General features: G+C 38.8%; 3 pseudogenes; 1 reads left to right on the forward strand and 2 right to left on the reverse strand.

Annotated features, from left to right (window-relative positions):
- Positions 1-994: 994 nt before the first annotated feature.
- On the reverse strand, positions 995-1,398 carry LOC100732449 (large ribosomal subunit protein eL31-like; annotated as a pseudogene).
- A 10,330-nt stretch (positions 1,399-11,728) lies between these two features.
- LOC106025627 (olfactory receptor 14K1-like) lies at positions 11,729-12,637 on the reverse strand (annotated as a pseudogene).
- An 8,156-nt stretch (positions 12,638-20,793) lies between these two features.
- Positions 20,794-21,748, forward strand: LOC106025626 (olfactory receptor 5A2-like; annotated as a pseudogene).
- The last annotated feature ends 229 nt before the right edge of the window (positions 21,749-21,977 follow it).

Here is a 21,977-nt window from a genome sequence, read left to right on the forward strand (position 1 = left end):
ACTATGCTCTTACATTATGTGTTTTAACATATAACATATTGCTAATACAACAAAAGACATTCAACAATTATCATGTATGCTTGATTAGCAATCTCCATTTCTGAATTATTATTCATACAATTATTAACATAATGGTTAGTTAACCGCATTTAAACATATAATCACATTTTCTAAATATTGTGAAACTGTAATGTCTCATACACTAAAATGTTGTGAACATGATCAAAATTTCAATATATTAAAAAGATTATATGATAGAAGGTTGCAGGAAATACAAATGTTAAGGATTGGCTATATAGGAATTGTACATTTAACATCACAAGAAAAAGTATTCACTGTCACAGATCCCTGTAAAGTATTTGATTTTCTTATGAGTTTGATATATTTTATCCAGCCCCTTGTATCATTCAAAATGACAGTAATTCATTCTTATAACTGAAACATATTCATTTTCTCATCCACTTTATATCTGTCAATAGGTATCTGGTCCGCTCCTCAGCCAAATGACTGCTATGAACGTAGGCACATCTGTGTCGCTGCAGTACACAGTTTAATCCTCTCTGAAATGTCCTGAGCAGTGGAATAGTTGAGCCGTGTGGTGTATTTTTGAGGCCTCTCTTTACTGATATTCATAGTGACTGTACTTACTTACACTGCCACCAACACCAATGAAAGATTTCTTTTACCCACATTTCACAATTTATTGATTTGTGTGATTTAGAGCTAACCTCATGGCTTAAGATCCTGGACAATTTCATTTAATTATACATCAACTGTCCCCTCATTGATTGGGCTGTTTGTGTCCTTGGTATGAGGTTCATGATTATTTTATAGATTCTGGATCATAATTGTCTTTCAGAACTGCAGATGGTACGTTTTGTCCATATCACCTGTCCTCTAAATAACTTTTGTTTGTAAATGGGAAACTTTGGATGTGCATTATCAATACCATTTATATCTATTTAGTATTCAGTTTTATAACATTATTTGAAAGTTAGTTTTCATCCACATTTACTGTCTTTAGATTTTTGAAGGTGGTGACAGGCTCCTAGGCACCAAAATGTACAGCTTGATTGGTGAATCTTTATCCTCATTATGTTTCATGGACAACCTCACATGGATGTGATATGGGACACTGCTTATTCCTTTGGCCGAAGCAGCTTTGCTGAGCCAGATGTCAGTGCACACATCAGGGGTCCCCATCTTCTTCATGGAAAGTCTCCGGATTGCCTTGAGTACCTGAGGGGCTCACTTCTTGAAGCCCCCTCCATGAATGTGCTTGTGAATGCCCACTGTACATTCTCAGATCACCCCCTCATTGACGGCAGGATGGCTCTTCTTCATCCCCCCACACTTCTTTGCGGGACCCATTGTGCCACGCCCAATTTAGAAATGAAGATAAGCACCTACCCCAAAATGAATGCAACATTTTTGTAAGTGACCAGCAAAATCTATGGGAAATTCCACCTAAGGGCAAATTCCTTTATGCAATGAAAGGGACTAATTTTTCCCAAAATGCAGCTCCCTCTGGTTGTACCTAACCATATCTTGGATTACAGTCACTAAACAGTCTCTAAGCCTTCCTCCCTTTGTGCCTTTATTCATGCAAAGCTCTAACATGTTTCCTTCCAGTAGGGGAAATCCACACCCAATGATTGTTTCAAGATGGAAGGTGTGGCACGTCCCACAACTGCCACATGAAGAAGCTCTCGTCTTGTTCACTCACTTTTACCTTAATGATTTGCTTTAAAAACTTGTAGATTGTATTTCAAAAGCTTATGCAAGCGTGGTTTCTATGGAAAAAATAAACTTGGTAATGACCATAGTCATGTTTTCTTTTAGTGGAATTCGCTGGAGCAGATCATCATGGGATTTCACATGAGGAAAGAGATTTTCACAAGATAAGTGTCATAAGGAGTCAAAATGCATCTAAGTACAGAATTATAAGAGGGCAGGATCTAATGATGTTTAAACATGGCTACATTTTGATTACAGGTGTATGAAATTATTTTGGAAAACTTACAGAGGTAAAGGAACAGAATGCTTGATAGAGAAAACAAGTACAAATTGCTTTACAAATCTTACCAATAGATTTACACATAAACTTAGTGAAATAGAGATTTTTCATATATAAAGCAAATTTTGTTTGTTTTAAAGCAACTTCCTTCCTGGCATGGGGGAGCACACCTGTGATTCCAGCATTTTGGAGGTTGAGGCAGGAGGATCACTGTGAGCTGGAGGCCAGCTTGGGATACATAGTAAATTCAAGGCCATTCTGAACTACACAGTGAGACCCTGTCTCAAAAAAAAAAAAAAAAAAAAAAAGATAAAGCAACTTTCAAATCTAGTAATTCTTAAACATAGTGACAGTTTCTATATTTTTCATGTGTTATAAATTTGCTTAAATCATTTCCTTTATATTTTGGACAGTAAAAGTTACCCATGTGTCTTTGAAATACTATTGAACTTTCATTTAAAACTTTTGTCCCTACCAGTAATACTTAGAATTGTGGACCAGGGTGCCTAAAAATGAACTCAGCTTTATCATCAAAGTTAGGGGTTAAACACCATTCCATGATCATTATCTAAATTATGAAGCCCGAGACGAAAATGTTTTTTCTCCTACTCTTCCTCATGACTCAGAAACACTCTTCTTCGGTTATTATTTTTACTACTAAATTGACATCTAATGCATCAACACATCCCTCCTGACAGCATGCCGCTTAACCCCTGCGTCCATGTTCCAGAGTCCGCAGCGCCCTCCTCCGGCTCCGTCCTCCTCCCAAGACGTCCTCTACGCGGTCCCCACATGCAGCCCAGGGCACGGTCCAGGGTCAGGCACACCTTCTCCCCCTGCTCCCCGGAGCCCAGTGTCTCTCAGGCCTCAGAACAGGGCGAACCCTCCTCTTGCCCAGGCGTCGCTGTCCACGGGCGGAGGTGTTGACCGCGCTGCGCGGGAGCAGTGGCCTCTCACTCTCCTGTCCCTCACTGAGTCACACAGTCCTGTGTGGTCAGGTGGTCATGGCGGACGATTCATGCTGTTGCATTTTATTCTAACAACACATTTGTGAGTGTTTTAATAGCAAACGTTTAGGGCCGGGGATGTAGCTCAGAGGAAATGGCCTCCCTGCCAAGTGCAATGCCCTGAGTTTGAATCTCAATACCAAAATAAAATAAAATAAAATTTATAAGATGGGAAATATTCAGACATCTCTATTCTTCTATATCTAGTTACCTCTTTATCTTGACCTGGCCAGTAAAAATGAAAAGTGATTTCTTTTACATATACCCAGTGTTTTTTATATCTGTATTGTGTTTCACTATATGTAAAGATGAGAAAAGTTAAGGCCAAAAGCAGTGACTTACAGTCAATCCTTCAAGAAATGTGAACTTCTGTTTGCACACTGTTCAGTTTGCTCTTCTGACTCATAATTAAGTGCACTGGAGAATGTTCAACACCCAAATAGAGATATTTATTTACTTTGTCCTGTATTTTTATACAATATTCTACACTGTATTTTATGGATTTCTCTAGCATTCAACTGCTTGTTTCTAATGAGTCTTATTTTTAAAAAGTCGTGGCAAGTGAACTTAGACCAATGTACTATGACTGTGGGGATTGTGTGTGTGTGTGTGTGTGTGTGTGTGTGTGTGTGTGTGTGTGTGTGTTTCTCACAGTTTCAATTTATGTTCTAAGAGAGATGCATGGACATATATAATACATAATTTAAATGTTTCCCTCAATGTAACTACCACATAATACACTTACAAGAGTATTTTCCTCCAAGGCTTTTTGCAGATCAAAAACATTGATTAGGCTCATGTATTAGGCAAGAAAATTTTATTGAAATAATCTACCTACACTTCTTGTCTGTGAAATCTTTCCTCAGATTTCTTCCTTATTTTTCTTCCATGTTGCCACTTCTCAATATATGAGGTTTCATTTTTTAAGAAATATTAGCCCTTGATCTCTATTCTGCAGTCTTACCAAATGCTAACTGATTAACATGGTTTGCAGGATGCCTAGTGGAAACTGGCAGATACAAAGTGAGAATATGAAGCCTGTCTGTGAGTGCAGAGATGCCTGCGTTGCCAGGTAGCTCTCAGAAATCTGACCAAGGGCATCGCACTGCCCAGTCACACAGCCCTTCCCCAAAATGCTGATGATCTGGCCAGAACACTGTCCAGTTTCCCGAGTTCCGTGACAGTCTGCTGGTGGGTTTCAAAGAAGTGAGACACATAAGTGCACTGTTGTGCTGTGAAGAGACTTGCTCCCTTTCTCAAGGTGGCTGGGCCAGCAATGTCCTTAGAAAGTGACTCAAATGTTGGATGGGGCCTCTGTGAGGTTTCATGTGAAACATGCTGGAAAAACTGAGGGAGACAGGAGCACTGTCTAGATTCAAAACACCCAGCTCCACCAGGGTAGTGTGGAAGCCCACAGTCTCAAGGTGTTTTAATATCACCATTCACCGAGCCTTGGCTGCCTGGAGCTCCATGGGTACAGAGCTCTAGTCACCCAAGGTTAAAAGATTAAAGCCTAAGAAACAACAGAAAGCAAAACTGAGTAAAAACATCAGTGGCCAAACATAATTTTTCAGCTTTTGTTCTGTAAGATTGCTTAAAAAAAACCATAAAGAAATAAATGGATTTAGAATTCATACAGCATGATTCTTAAAATATTACCCTTTTATATAGATAAAATTTAGCATGCAAAGTAGCTAATCTAAGATCTAAATTATAGAAATCACTGAAAAGAAACTTTCTTTCATAGACTTGTAAGTTGTATTTAGACAACGGAAATTTCCAAAGCCTACTATTCACATACTAAAATATTTTAAGTAAATTATATTGGATAATATGAAGAAGGTATAAAAAGAACCGTATGCCAATTATTTGGCTTAATAATGAAAAATAGCAATTTACTATCACAGCCCAATAACAGCACTTAGGTGACAGAAAAAATCACCCTCGTATGTGCACACAGGTCCACCAGAAGCAGGCAGTCTGAACCAGAGAGCGAAGTGAGGGGGGGCCTGAGAGATCTAAAGAGCAGCACCAACATCCCTGTCAGGACTTGATGGAAGTCACAGAGGACAGAACAGCAGGGAGCTAAAGCACAGATGATCAGTTAATGACTGGGAACATTGCAAAGTTGACAAGAAATGTTAACCTAAGAATGCAGAAGCTCAGTGCATATTAGAAAATCTCTAAATGGTAGAGAATCATTGGTAGAATAGCTCAACCTTAGACAGTTAAGGAGAAACTTGAGTTCCTTGTGACTTTTTGTTCTCTTAAACCAGGTACAGTATCATAGAAGCCACTGAGCTGGGGAGATTGAGGCATAGACACAGTGTTCTTGCTGTCTTCTTTATTCAAGATCATGATGTCCACAGGGACAATCTGACACTCTCTTTTCTAGTGTGCAGGTCTTATTTCTCTTCTCTGACCAAATTACACTGATTACGATTCCCAGTGCTATGATGAGTGAAATTGGTAAAGGAGATGTTTTCTTTACTGCAGATCTTCGAAGAAAAGTTTCTAGATTTTTTTCTGTCCAGTGTGACGTGAGCTAAAGGTCTAGTATATATGGGTTTATGGGCCTGAGTTATGGTCATTCTATACCTTCTGTAATATGTTGAATGGATGTTTTTAATTATAAGCGGAAGCTGAATTTTACCAAAAACTTTGTTGGTATTTATTGAAATGACCTTACATTGTTTAGTTCTACCTATGTGAAATTTTCAATTTTTATTTGTGTACATCCTACTCTTTCTGGAGAAAAATATCACTTTAAAGGGCCGAGCATTCATGTTTGTATCGCTTGGTCTTTGAAGTGTGATTTATCTACTATTCAACCTGGCATATGAAACCTGGCACAAGAAAAAAACAGAAAACTCACACATCTTATTATTCAGGACACGAGACAAACATTTTCGGGCAGATTCTGTATACTATTTTACTATGCTGGTGAAATCGGCTTCTGGCTACTGTGCTGAGAAAGTTTAAGTCAGTTGTCACCAGGTTCTTTTTGTTACCAATTGTCACTAGGTTCTCTTCTTTTGTTACCAATTGTCACTAGGTTCTCATGGCTGTCTGTGATGTCAGAGAATTACTAGCTTCCTAGAATAAGTTAGGAAGAATTCTGTTTCAGTATTTTGGAATAGTTGAGAAGCAGTGTGGTATACTTTCATGAATCATTGTAAATACTGATGTAATCATGTTTCATCCTGTTGGTCTATTTGGATTTTCTGTTTTTTTTTTTAACTGTTAGGAATTTACCCACTTCAATTTTTTAATTCTTTAAGACTATTTTCTCATAATTGATTCTTTTGTTTATGTTCTACAAAATAAACTATAATTCCTTTTTCATGTTTGATTTTGCTCGAACTGTGTTTCTCTAGCAAACCATCAATTGTTATACTTTTAAAACAAGTTTTAATGTATCTATTTTACTAAATTCTTTTCTATTTTTTTTTCATTTTGTTAATTTTGAGAGATTTTTGTTTCTTGTTTTATTACTTTCTTGTTGTATAATGCTAGATTTTATTGGATGTCTATTTTAATTATTTTCTAAGTGTATTTTATTAGCCCATAGTGGATTTATAATAGATTTCTATGTGGTATTTTTACATATATACAACATAGTTCAATCATATTCATGGCCTATTGAATTATTTCTCCATTCTTTTCCCTGTTTTCTACTAGTGGTCTCAATTCTGCATTCATAATTTTTTACACAGAACATTTCAGAAAAAGTATATGATATTTGCATTTCAGAGTTGAGTTTATTTTTCCTCCTGTGAAGACCTCTGCATGCATCCACTATCCTGCACATTAAATGATTTTATTCTTCCTTTCATGTGAATAATATATATTTATCTGTGTATATGTGTATATAATTAGGAACCACTTTTCAGTTGACAGGAAGCTGGGTTGCTGCTGTAAACCATGCCACAGTGCGAGCGCTCATGTAGGACAGATCCCTACAGTGTGCCGACCCATTTGTGTGAATATGACGGAAAGGCTCATCTGAGTCATATGACATTTATCTTTTAGGACAAGATTTCTATTCCCCTGCATCCTCAGCAGCATTTATTGTTTGTTTTTTTTTTTGTTTTTTTTTTTTTAAGTTATCCATTCTCACTGGGGTGGAACTGAATCTAAATATACTTTTTATTATTATTTTGGTAATGCCTAAATATGATAAGTATTTTCAAATATAATTATGGACCACTGTGTCTCTTCTTTTGAATTGTACTGGTTCAGTTCATTTGATGTTGCACCGCTTGAATTACTTTATTTTTTTGGAATAAAATTTTTAAATTACCTATATATTCTGCTTATTAACCATTTGTCTGAACAGTAACTGATGAAGATATTCTCACATCCTCTCGACCGTCTCTCTACACTATGAATTCTTTCTGATATTTTCTTTAACTGTGAAAAACATTTTCAATTTAATGCTCTCATTCATTCATCTGTACTAGTATTTCATGTGTTTTTGAAGTCTTATTCAGGAAGCCTCAGGTGTCAAATGTTTCTCTCATACTTTCTTCTAGCAGTTTCAAAGCTTCAGGGTTCATGTCTATGTGTTCCTTCCATTATGGACTGATTTTTGCACAAGATAGGAAATGGAGACCTCTTCTCGGTCTTCTTAGTATCTAGTTTCTCTAGTATCATTTGTTTAAGAAACTTTCCTTAAATAATAATTTTATCTCTCATGTGGCGAACGAGATGGCTATAGCAGTATGTATCTGCTTTTGTGTTCTCTGTTTTATTCCACTGGACTGTGTCTATTTTTGTGCCACTTCAATCCTGTTTTCCACGCCTTTGTGGTGTGATTGAAATCAGAAAGTATGATGCCTCCCACACTGTAGTTTTTACTCAGTGCTTTGGCTGTTTTGGGCCTTTTGGATTTTCTAATGAACTGAGCAAGCCCCTTATTTGTTTGTGTGAACACTGTCAAGGAAAAGAGCTCCTGGAGTTACTGTTAGGTAAGCAGGGCATAGGAACTCCTAAATGGTGAAGAGAATATCAATCTCAGGTAGCTCTGTGAAGTTAAAAAATGACCCTTTGAAACTCAGGCTGTCTAACCTAGTTCTCTTACATGATGTCCACAGTGAACTAGGATCTGAGAAAGCAATTGGTTATTTTGCATTATAATTTCCTCTGGGCTCAGGAACTTAGTAGGGGATGGCTGTACCTCTGTTTAGGAGCAAGTGGCTGCCCGAGATATTGCTTGAGAAAAGTAAGGGAGGAAGGGGAGGGGAAGCGAGAGGAGGGGAAGAAAGAATAAGGAAGGATAGGAAAGTGAAGGTCAGGGGAAGGCACGGCAAGGAAAGGGAAGGCAAGGAATGCTTGGAGAATGGAATCAAGGGAAGGGAAGGTAAAAGGGAAAGCTTTTCGTTTTCCAAAGCCCAGGTCATGAGTCCTATTTAAATTTTCATCAGTATGGCTCACTGTCCAACTCAATCTGGGCTCTTCACCTATTGAGCTGCCTTCCTCTTAAGCAAACTTAGTAAGCTGTTTTATGTATAGTGATAGAAAAATATCTGCATAGTGGTAGAAAAATATCTTACAAAATGAACCAGTGCAGGTAACACAGCTGGAACATTCGTCAGCTATATTTTATAGGACATGGAAGTCTGCATTCAGGAAAAGACCAGGGAATTTCATGAAAACAAAGTGGTATAACTGAAGATACTCAGGGAACTATGCAATTAAATTTGGAAGTGTCCTGTGCAGTTACATGCTCCTAAGGACTCTCAGAGCATTGCACTAACCCTGGAAACTCTGGAGCAGCAGATGAGGTAAGCAGAAGGTCAGAAATCACTGGAGTCTCCTGCAGAATAAGGAGAACAAATAGAAGGTATGAAATGTTTAATCCCATCTGTCACTCCACCGGTTCTCTGAAGCTCACAAAAGTTAAGAACACATGGCCTGAATTACATAGAAAATGCCACAGAATGATTCCACTTAGAGTTCAAAGAGACATGCTGGAGAAATGGCTTCAGTCTGACTCAGTAAGCGACCAATTTTAGAGTTTTTTATCCTCTTCAAATGTTTAAATCAGTAGAATTTAGAGACTACGCATATTGAAACTAATATACCATACTGCATTTCAGAAAACATGAAAAATTCATGGGCCTTTTAATGGCTTAGCTTAATGAATTTAACAGTTAGAAAATGATGTGATAGATTCTACGGAAGAATTAAGCAAGTAGAAAAGCAGTGTGGGATTACAAGGCCAAAAGAAAATCAAATACCCATGCCCCCCCAATTGAGAACTGATTCAAGAAACTAAGCAAGCCTTAGAGTTGCAAAGAAAAATTCAAGAACAAAGTATCAAATATTGGAATAAGAACAGAGAGACAAGGACTCTCACCTTCAGGAAGAAAACTCTCATTCAGGATATGCTAATTTAGAGCTTTAGAGCCCTTCCTATCTCCAGAGCTTCAGATAGACAAGATAACCAGTTCTCTTGGTTGAACTAATTTCCTTTGAAACAACTCAAGGCATGACTGGACTTTGTTCCATTTTTGATGTACAAGAACTTTCTTATTATTTCTAATAAGGACTCTCCTACTTTCCTCCTTTTGTCCTTCAATTCTGGTAGACAAAAAACTCAGATTTATATAAAATTAGTAACATGAGCTGTTTGATCCAAATTTATGGAAATGCTTGCATTCTCATTTTTTTTCTTTCTGAGTTCCAAGTTAGACACTATGTATTTATGTATTTTATATAATAGATGTACATGTATAAATTAATAATACGACCTTAGCTCTTTTCAGTTTTCCATTTATTTTCACCATAGGAAAGACGGAAATGAGTTCATCCCTTTCGACACACATACCTGACATGTCCCACACTGCCCTACATCAAGCTATACATGTGAGGTAATTTTTTATTTGTTTGTTTAGAATGGGACAATAAAACACTTAACTTACTTTTAAATACTTATTTATATTCTGAAATCTCTTAGAAACATAAAAAAAATCCTTCATACTTCTTTTTGTGAAATGTTAATGATGTGTTGAATTAGACTATAAAATTAATGTCTACACAAAAGATTGCTATTTCACAGCATGAACTAGGTTTTATTCTATAATCAAATTCAAAGGAAAGTTATGGTACTGAAACAAACTCCTACCTGCACATTCGTGAACATCCATTTTCCAATATTCAGAAGCACTTAGTTCTAACCATTGAGCTCTCCAGGAAACTCTGGGTCATCTTTCTTTAGATGTCAGGAATTTAGAGCTGCGCTATTACCCTACTATTACACAGCTAAATAATTGTCACATTTGCCATTTGCAGAAGCTAAGAGAGGCATCTCTCAAGGGCATCACTTGTATCAGCCTCACGCAGCAGGGCACTGATTTTAAGTGAAAATGTAATAATGTTGCTGAAATTAGGAAAAAAATCAGGAAGATGCATATAAATTATTCTCTGACATTAACATGTATTTAGAGATTGAAAATGTGAAAACAAGAACTTTATAATTCTTCAGAGTCACATTCTATTTAAACTACACTTTGAAATTTGAGTAGCTTTAGAACAAATAGAAGGGTCCATGAGGCAGGACATAGGAACTCATTACAAAGCTGCTGTATGGGAAGCAGTGTCTGAAGGCGCCTCCAATGGCCACAGCATTTATTATGTGCTGTGTTACTGGCTCTGTACCTGAATCCTAGGGCTCCATCCCCAGCCTCAGTGATCCTGCAGCACAGTACACAGCTACCTGCTCCCCTGGGGAAGGACTGGTAAATGACAAAGTAAGACAAGCTGCTCAGCAAGTGCTCATCGCCATCCTCTGCAGGAGACTGTGAGCAGACCTAGCAGGAAGGCAGAACTGTTTCCTACAGCCAGAACACACATAATTACACACAGGGAATTCCAAAATGCCATGTGATACTGAGAGCCTGGAGGAAGCAGGAATTATCACGGTGTTAAAAGCAGTCATTCTTGCCACTTTCATAAATTCCAACATATAACTAGAAAACATTAGGGATGTGATATTAGACACAAGCAACTGTCAGTAAAGACAAAAACATGTATCCAGAAACATAGTTTATTTCAGAAAACACAAAGATGTGAAAGATTAAATCTATTACTATATTGAATATATCAAAATGTATGCAAAAATAAAACCTGTGATAAAATTTAAACAACTTTTAAAAGTGCACAATTGTGTTTAATTTTTTAAAGATATTTAAAATTTTATTTGTATCAGGAATCAAACTCAGGACCTTGTACTTCCCATGTAGGTGCTTGTGCTGCTGAGCTATATTGTAAGCCTTACAATTATGGCTAAATCATAAATTTAAAATAATTTTTACTGAAAAGTAAAGATCAGAACTTACAATAGAGTCTAAATGTCAGTGAAAATTCTAGAAAAATAAAATATTTAACAAAATTCAGAGATGCTCAGAAAAGTCAAATGTTTAGGAGAAAAAAAATCACACAATCCTCATGTATATGCAACAGAAAAATAAGAATAAAAACCATCAGAAATACACTAGAAAAGCCACTGTTCTTTCTGTAAGTGAAGGAGGTCAGGAAATGACTTACTTTCTACTGACCCTGAAAGCCATGAAAACACCATTAAGACTGTGGGGTAATTTGACCTCAAAAGAGGAGTCATCCCAACAGCCAGCAAAGGGAAGCACAAGGAAGGGAACGTGATAGATCATTCTGACTGCAGTCAACCTTCTATCAATGAACTTCACACATTCCTTAGGACTTTACACAGGGCTGACTGAATGTCCCTGTTCCTCATGCAGTAGATAATGGGGTTCAAGACAGGAGGCACCACAGAGTAGAGCACAGAGCACAGCAAGTCCCCAAAAGGAGAAGCATTGGAGGCAGACTTCAGGTAAGCAACAGTACCTGAGAGGAGAAAGGTGCCTACAATCACCAGGTGTGTGCAGGTGGAAGGCTTTGGACTGGCTCTGCCTGGATGAGATCTTCAACACAGCAGAGAAAATAAACACATAGGAGACCACAATGCAAACTAAACATGAGAACGCATACAGGCTCCCAAGGACCACACTAACACCGATGACAGCATGTTCCTCAGAACAACTGAGCTCTAGTAGGGACAGGACATCACAGAAAAACTGGTGAATCCTGATTGGAGCTACAGAACTCCAGGGAGAATGTCCCAGCTGAATACAAAATACCAAACCCTGCTCCACTGACTCAGGACACAGCCACCAACTGGACTCAGCACCCTTTGCTCAGGAGAGCCTCATAGTACACAGGCTGGCAGATGGCAACATAGCAGTCATAGGACATGGCAGTCAGGATTCCCACCTCTGACCCTGGTAGAAGGACCATGAGGAAGAGCTGAGACACACACCCAAAGAAAGAGATGAAGTCACTGAGGGTGATGGAGTTGACAATGGATTTCGGGACTGTAGTGGAGATGAGACACAGGTCCAGGCAGGACAGATGCCTGAGGAGCAAGTACATGGGAGTGTGGAGGTGACGGTTGAGAACTGTGAGGAGGAGGACGGTCAGATTCTCCGGCATGGATACCAGGTAGACCAGAGAGAGGAGGGTGGCGTGCAACCTTTGCAGCGCCCTGCTGTCCATCAGTCTCAGGAGCAAGAACCACCCGGAAGTGTCTGATTCCTCATATTGTAAAGTTGAGTCTAAAAGCAAAATAACAATTTAAACACTAATTTATGTAGCATCAAAGTCACTATAACTCAGTCTTAGAAGTGGGCTACATGTCCATCATGAATGAACGGGCAAAGAAATGTGGTGTTAAACACAGCAGAGTCCACTTTACCATCTTTACAGAAAGATAAACTTGTGGCCTGCAGCAGGAAAATGGATGAAATTTCATACCATGATGTTAACCAAAGGAAATCAGAAGTTAAAAATCACAGGGTTTCTTCTACATGAGATACTGATGGTATAAATAATGATCAAAATAAAAGAGGCAAGCGAGATCTTTGTAAAAGAAAAGAAGACCAAGAGTTGGGGAGAGTTGAACAGGATGTAGGAAGAACCGAGCTGTGTTATGTGCACGCACCAATTCCTCCTCTGTGTGAATGTAATCATTATGCACTCAAATGTATGCTAAGACAAACAAATATCAAAATCTATACAGCACATAATCTGTTATGTGACTCTCCAATCTTGAGCCACGCATAGTTTAGAATCATAATTTAGATGGAAATTTTAGAAACATCAAGATATTCAATTTTCTCTTTAAGTCAGGTATAAAACTGGAAAGGTATGAGTCCAGTTTAAATTTTTGTTTTTATTTTTTTATGAGATAGGCTCTCTGTATGTAGTTCAGGCTGGCTTTGAACTCAGTTGTAGTCCAGGCTTGTCTGGAACTTGCAATGATCCTCCTGTCTCAGCCTCCCAATGCTGCAATATACATGTGCGCATATACACACCCAGCTTAAACGTATTTTGCAACAAGAAAGAACTTCAATGTCTACAAAGGAATGTGAAATAACTTTAATTTTTTCCATTAAGTTTCCAGGATTGGAAGTGCATTAGTAACTGAAATAGGGCACAAGGTGTCCCTTTTTATGAATCAATATTATACTCCTTGGTGCAATTTGTGTACCTATTAGAAATCAGATGAAACATCTACTTACTGAGTACTGCAATATTAAGCCAGTCAATAATTCGTCCATCAGTTGGCTGACCTATTGGAGGTGGAAACTACAGAGATCTCTCTGACAGGACATTTCATAACTTTGAAAATCTAGTAGTCAATCCCTTAGGAGAAAAATATGAGAAGACAAAATTGAAAAGAAAGAGTGAGCCATTTATCATTATAAAGTGATATCACAATTATTCATTTCTATCTTGCAAGACATTAAGATAGATCTTCTGGCTTTCATAGAAAATTTATTTCTTGGTCTAGATGTTATCACATTGTCTAATCTTTTTTGCCTTCAGTGCACTGATTTAGTGTAGCACAGAGCACTGAAAGTTGTTCCAGCTATTTTTGAAAAACTGACTTCTGAGTAAACAGAGGCATTGTCCATAAAGGAGCAAACTCTGAGACTAATGCAATGATCAGAAATATTCTAGGGTGGAATCTTCCAACACTGAGAACCAGCCCACACAGTGAGACAAGCATACCTAACAGGGAGGCTTTGCATTCTCCCAACTCCTGGCCCCTGGGTTCCCTAGGTGAGTACTGGACTTGTTATTCCCATCAGGTCCTCGTGTCCCTAGAATCCTTTGCCCTTTGGATCAATTCAGTGACCTGACTGCAATGCTCAGTGCAGCCTTTCTCATCAAGGTTAGAAGGGTTTCTATGAACACCCGAAGGTCTTGTCAAATGCAGTCACGCAAGCCGCCCTGCTAAGTCCACACTGTGTGTACAACCTGAGGTTTGGGAGCCTCTGACCTGCTGACCTCTGGCACTGGCACAAGTTCAGTGCAGGTGCACACATATTTTGTGACATCTAGCTGTTTCCTGCAGGTGAGTTCCACTTTCTGTGCTTCATAAAAAATGTATATAAGTTTGTGATACATGGATTTCCAGAAGACATTGTGTCAAAACCTTTAGGAAAGTATTAGTGATGTCACCAGAAAATGGGAGTGTATCACATAAAAACCCGGGACACAGTGTCAGGTTTGTCACATCTTCCCTTGCAGCAATCTTATCTTTTATTACAAGGCATGGTGAGTTGTACAGCATAAAGTGTACACAGCTCAGGGTCAGAATCTGTGCCAGACGAGACAAGAACTGCGGAGAATGAAGGATACTCTGTGTGTCAGCAAAAGGCTGCAGAAGAACACGGCTAGTGCTATGCTGAGCAGATGGTGTCCTAGCATGTACCTTTAACAGTGAGCTGACCACTTCATGAATCAAACCTATTGGGGGATGGAAGACTAGTGAGGGAACAGGAAGAAAGAGACAGGATAGGATGGGAAAGGTGGAGATAGAGAGACAGAGGAGGAGAGAGCTACACATTGCTTCAGAAGAATGACAGAGTGAGGAAGCAAAATACTGTAAAATGGAAAAAAAATAGTGGAATAAAGGACCTTTTTTATTTGGAACAGCATATAAGCAGAACATTCCAACTTTCTCTGCTACTCCCCTCTATAATGTTGACCAAGAGAGTCACCACAATGGAGACTGTATCCAAAACAAACAACCATACCTGACCTTCCTAGGAACCATCCATGCCAAAGAGATGATTCAGTGAGGAATGAGGAGACAGAACAAGGGATAGTGTTGTTTCTGTCCTGTGCCTCAGGATGTTCTTTGTCCAGGAAGTGGCAGGTCCTTTAAAACCCTTGCAAGCCCACTTTCTGTCAGCTTCTCCCAAGAGAGCACACACTAGCTGTGTATATGACTTCCTGGTACAACAGAGCCTTTGAGAACAGGCACTGGGCTCAGGGCCCAAAAAACTCTCATTCATTAGCTAGGGCAGGAAAAATACAGGATGAGATCTGAGGCTCTTGTTTAACTCTTAGTCACAAAGTATGGTCAGGATCAACCAAAATCTTCCTATAGTGAACCCTACCATGGTTGTGCTTATTTCAAAAGAATCAGCTGAATGCATTCTCAATGGATAGAACAAAAGAAGACAACAATAACGAAAGTAATGTGGGAATTTATGCCATCATTTAACATATAAAAAACTACGGTCCTTATTTATATGTATGAATGAATGCATAAATGAAAGAAGGATACATATTTTCCCTGCACAATATTAAATGATTTTGTCTTGTTATATAAACTATCTCCCTAATCCTAATTGAACCCTAAACCTAACCCTATCCCTAACTCTAACCCTAACCTTAACCCCACAACTCTTGGTGTGTTTTCCATCCATATGATTTTCCATTTTCCAAAAATCATTTAGTCATAGTCAAGAAATATATGATCATTCAATGGAGTTTCATCACACAGATACATCTGTATGATAATCTGAATTAAGAGTTCATACCTTCTTATTTTCATGTATTGTTCAGCTATCTTTATCCTTACCTACAGAAGGATTCTGTTAGTTTTGATGGTGCTGAATAAAACCCCTATAAAAATCCAGATGCAAGCTGTGTTTGATCAGCATTTTTGTAGCATTTTAATAAACAAGGATCAAGCTGTTGAGACCCATAGGCAGAGCTCTCACTTCTGCATTTGATGGGTGTGGAAGAAACGGTCAGATCATGTGTCTTTTCTGAAGGAAAAGAAAGGGAAAACCAGAACATTACAGAAAATGTCATTCTCTACACACTGCAGGAAATCATGGTCCCTCAGGAAATATAGAAGAGTTTCACTGGAGAATTTCTCCCAGATTTTAGGGATCAGAGGCAGTTTCACAGCAACACACTAGAACTGCTGCTTACTAAACTGACAACAGCTAATATGACTAGAAGCAAAATTTTTCTAGTCAGGGAACTAGAAAAGATAAACCTAGTGTTCATGAACTCTGAGCAATGAAATAAATGAAGTGAAACAAACAGACAGGTCAAGTATTGTAAGCTACATCTCCAATTGCTGTCTTATGGGCTTAAAAATCTTTCTGTTCATAACACATTGAAGTATGTGAGGATTTCCTCACCATGAGTAGAATGTCCTTTCTGTCCTTGGTCACATGCTTAGAAACCTCAGAGCTCGTGCAAGTGAGCATTTTAGATCCATTTTCCCTTGGATTGTAGTAATCCCTTCATGCAATAAACTGAGCCATAAGAAAAAGAAACACACACACACACACACACACACACACACACACACACACACACAATGTAAGAGTTGCACAAACTGAAGCTACCACTCATGAGGCAGCTGTCACAGTAGAATTCAAGTCAACAAATTAGCTTCTCACAATGTCAGCTGGACAAGACACTCTGGTACCCAGATAGACCATTCCACATTCTCTGAAAAGACACAAGCATATCCAGGAACCCAATTTAGCACTGGGCTTGGTCCCTTCCATTGTCCAGTATGAAGGGATTTTCTTTTACCTGATTGAATTGCCTTTTTGTTGCTGTAGTCCCGTACCTAGAAGAATTTTCAAAGTTAATAGTATATATACTGCCAAGACTATTATGAGGTATAAATTTTGTAGGGAAGGACTTCCACTTTTGTTTTTGTAAATGAATTTTAGGCATATGATGAAAACATTCAACAATTCTTTGACCCTAAGGGTTAAACAATTCACTTGGTAAGGGAAATATGAAAAGTTTTACAAAATCCTTGGAAGGCATTACTCATATAGACTGTACTGTAGTCAGTCTTAAGTGCTCATGGGTTTCCAACAGAAATAGAAACACCCTAACAATGAGCAGTGATATAAATCCTGAGAACATGTCTACTGAAACGTATATCCCTCACAAAGACACAAACCCAGGAATGTGAGTGACTTCCATTTGTGAGAGACTATTGGGGTGTAATCCTCAGGGATTAATCTACACTGAGGGTGGGGAAAATGTATTACCCATGAAGAACATTGTTTAACAATGTGCGGAGCCAGTTCCTGGGTTCAGTGGAACTGTTTGAATAATGCAGAGGCATTTTGATGAAAGGTGGTGTGGGAGGCAGAAGCCTACTGAACAGTATCTGAGGGAGTAACTTTCATGGCAGTGGAAGCCAGAAAAAGCAGCAAAAGCAAAGTGGAGGGAGTATAAGCCTTCTTTTGTACTCTACAGTATAAGCAGGCTACCTCCCAGGGTGGGTGCAGCATGCATATCACCTCTTTACCGTCCTTCTGCACAGGTTAAGGATGGTTAAGTGAGGCACTCCAGCCCTCCTGGTGAGTCACTGGGCCATACTTCTAAACTGTTCAACTTGACACAGGATATAACCATTCCATTGCATCCCTTGTGAAACTGTCAACCAGACACATTTTAAAAATCAATTCGTGGATACAAAGACATGCTTACTTTTGTCATTTCACAATTGGAGCATCACAGCACAGATGTAACAATCCTTAAGAATCAGTGTTAAGTCTATCAACATTATACCTCATTAGTACCCTAACATTTCACCCTTGCAACTGAAATAAGCAACATTGTTCCTCCCTCCTTCCTTGTGTGGGCCGAATTCCAAGCCCTGTGGAGCAATTTGTTCCCTCCACCCCACCCTGCAGGCCTGTGAGAAGTGAAAGCAGAAAGCAGCAGTTTCTCCCTCTGAAATAATCCCTTGAAAAGTCTTTAGAGGTCCAGACAGATTATGCTGCTTTACTTTTTCCCTAGCTGTGCTGCACGTTCTTTCCCACCTCTTCCCAATTATGTAACTTTATATTTCCTTCTTTTGGATACAAAGTAACTCAAGAAATTTAGCAACCCATGCAGTCTCCATAGGAATACAATCATGAAAACAGTGTCTCACCCAAGTCCATGCTTAAATACAGGAATCAATAATACGGCAAACATTTCTATATGCATTGTATGGTTTCTATATGCATATGCACTGTTTGCCTGATGTTTTGTACCTGATATAGGGCTTAGCATTGATGATATTAATGGGTTGAATATTGAGGATATCAATGCACTTTTGTGCTCAATATTGATGATGTCAGTGGGTTTAATACTGAGGCTATGAATGCAACTCCCTCCCTTTTGTGTATACAGCACAGGTGTCCTTATCTGTAAATGCTGACTTTCCTCGTGCATCAGGTCCCTATTTAGGCACCATTCTGCCTCATCCCTCTGAGCTCTCAAACTTCCTAGAGTGAGGATCATGAAGGGCAGTTGACAGGGTGAAGAAATAAAAAGAAGACACTGAAAGCTGGGGTCAGGTGGAGTCCTCTCTTCAGATGGGCAGAAAGGAACTGCTCAACCACTGCAGCACATTTATTTATATCCTTGGGAAGTTTGATCAATTTTAACCCCTCTACCGAGCAACTTGTCTGCCTGGCTCATATGGGCACTCTTCTCTCTCAGAGTGGGACTGCTTATTTATGTGGCTTGCCTCAGGATGCCCATGTTCTCAGAGATGGCTTTTCCTTAGCCCCACACATGCATTCAATCTCAAATTTCAGTGACTCCTCAGAGAAAATGTCTGGACTCCCATGGTTTTGTTTTGAAGAATTATTCACAGAAGCTAAGATGTGCATCCCAGTGACTCTCAATTAATGGGTTAGATATAGATGTAGTATACAGGCACCATGGAATGTCAATCCATTTAAAATAGGAGACAATCAGTAATTTATATCTGCATGAATAGAAATGGAAGAGCTATTTCAGTCAAAGAAGTATCGAAAAACTTCATGTTGTCACCCAGAGGTAAAATTTAAAACAATCTCCCTCACAGAAGAATAGTCCAGAATAATGATTTTCACAGTCTGGGGAAGTGGGAAGTGGAAATATGGTACAGCGAGACTTACACAAAGCTTCACTTACATGGGAGAAATTTTTGATTTTTACATAGCTCTTATTCACAGCCTGGTGAGTATAGCTAATGAAATATTATGGTACAGGTGAATATGCAAAGATAGCCAATTTCAAATGTTCTTTGTCATAGAAGTGTTAAATATTTGTGATGAGATGTTTTACATTTAGTTTCATTATTGTATTCAAAAATGAAAATTTCACCTTACATCCTACAAATACATACAGTAATACTTAGTCCAACTGTAAACAAATAAATTTACAAAGTAAAAAAAATCTTGAGTAACTCAAATAATTAGATAATATTGAGTTTGATTTCTAAATTTCCTAATCATTGTGCATATCTGTAAGTCATCTGAATTGCTTTCATGAGGTCACATATGTTTTCATTTTCTCCCTCTGAATTCAGTTACCAGTCTTCATACTGTCACACATATTTTGTAGGTTCTTGAATGTGTCCTTTTCCTAAAATTCCCCACCCATTTCCTTAAGATCCTAGACATCATTGCTTTCATGTTTGTTAAAGATGTTAGTGTTTTTTAATAAGAAGGTGGCAATCAGTCGTTCTTTTCTTTCATTTTGTGTTTAGTAGCTCTCGTAGTTTACAGATAGGTCTTGAACACTTTTCTTCTTCGTACTGTGTATATCAGACTATATGCCTTTGTGACAGAATAATGGTTTTAATAGCAGAGGATAATTTGTACAGCAATATGTTTAAGAATGCATATCACAGGCACTGTCCATTAATGAAGCCACACAGCTCCTTCAATTCCGATAGGACAGTCCTCAGACTCCTGTGTTCCTTTCTTTGTCTGAATGGACAACACTCTGACCTTCACCAGGGATGTCCTCCAGAAACCCATGTTTGTCCTCAGGAGAGAGCAGTTCTCAAAGCCTCCAGGCTGATGAAATCATAATCATTCTCACGGAACTCTTTCACCTTATTTTCTCTGCATAATCACCACAGGGAAAAAATGGACACAAGAAAAAAAAGGCTTTGTTTTTGTGCATGGTATAGATGCTATGAAGAGCTTTGTAACAACAGAACGGGGACACTAGGATTTGGGTTCCTTAGGGGCAGGACAACACCAGGCTCACATATAGCCATTCAGCATCCTTAGCTTGGTCTTCAAAGCTAACATTGCTTGGTTCCAACCCACAAGAAACAGCACTTATGTAAGGATGAAAAAAAAACCACATAATTTCCAATTAGTAAAATGTGGATCATTGTCAATTAGAAAATATGGATCACTATTCTTGTTGGGGAGTTATTTTGAAAATTAAATAATGTGATTCATGTAAACTGTTTAGACAAATGTCAATCATGCTTGTCACAGTCATTACTTTGTATGCACGGGGTAACTGACAATCATTAATTTAAAAAATATGAACTTTGCATTCTCAACACTTTGGTTATCTTACATCATCTGGTGTTGCTGGTCCCTTCAATATCAGGTAAGATGAGGTATGGATGGAGGAAACCGAACCACAGTGACAGAGTTCATTCTCCTGGGATTCCCGGGCTCTCCCTCCCTGCAGCTCATGCTCTTTGTCACCTTCCTCACTGTGTAACTGCTCTCCCTCATGGGAAACACCCTCATCACCTTCCTTGTTCGCACTGACTCCACACTCCAGACACCCATGTACATCTTCCTAGGGAACCTGTCCTTCTTAGAGATCTGGTACACCACAGCCACCGTGCCTAAGCTGCTGGACACCTGCCTCTCTGCAGCTGTCACCACCTCTGTTCATGGATGTGTTACTCAATACTACTTCTTTTTCTCCATGGGAACCACACAGTGCATCCTGCTGGCCGTGACGGCCTATGATTGGTACGTGGCCATCTGCAACCCTCTGCGCTACTCGCTTCTCATGAATGCTCAGATCTGCCTCAAGTTTTCAGGTGGACCCTGGATTGGGGGATTCATTTCTCCTCTCCTACGTACTCTACTTATCTCTCAACTAAACTTTTGTGGTCCCCAGAAGATCAACCATTTCTTCTGTGACTCAGACCCCATTTTCAAACTTTCCTGCTCAGACACTTTTTTGTAGAAGCCCTGGGTTACACGGTAGTTCAGTTGTGATTCTAAGCTCTTTCCTTCTCACGGTCACCTCTTATGGCAATATTGTGGCCACAGTGGTCAGGCTGTCTTCCCGAGAGGCTCGGAAGAAGACTTTCTCCACCTGTGCCTCTCACCTGACCGTAGTCACCATCTACTACGGCACCATTATCTTTGCCTACGTTCGTCCTCCGGCCAAGTACTTCACCATTGGAAAAGTGATCTCCGTGTTCTACTGTGTGGTCACCTCTCTGGTAAACCCTTTGATATACACCCTAAGAAACAAGGAAGTGAAAAAAGCTTTCAGGAAATGTCTAGTACAAAAGACATTTTTGTTCACTAAAATGACTAAGAAGTTTTGAAAGATCAACAAAATTGTACAATGTAGATTGATTGAAAAATATCATGTACGAATGGTAAGTATTGGAAATTAAATTGTGAATTTGCTATGATTTAAAATTGTTACATCTAAGTAAATTTAAATTTTATTTTGGATTCTACCAAAGGGCTCTTGCTTACACTGTGTATAAACATATCAATAATGTATAGTGTCACAATGGGAAAGATTAATAGCATAAGTTTTTTGCATGC

The sequence above is a fragment of the Cavia porcellus genome, unplaced genomic scaffold (assembly GCF_034190915.1).
Source record: "Cavia porcellus strain 051 isolate PalLab524CR breed Dunkin Hartley unplaced genomic scaffold, mCavPor4.1 scaffold_2, whole genome shotgun sequence".
NCBI lineage: Eukaryota > Metazoa > Chordata > Mammalia > Rodentia > Caviidae > Cavia > Cavia porcellus.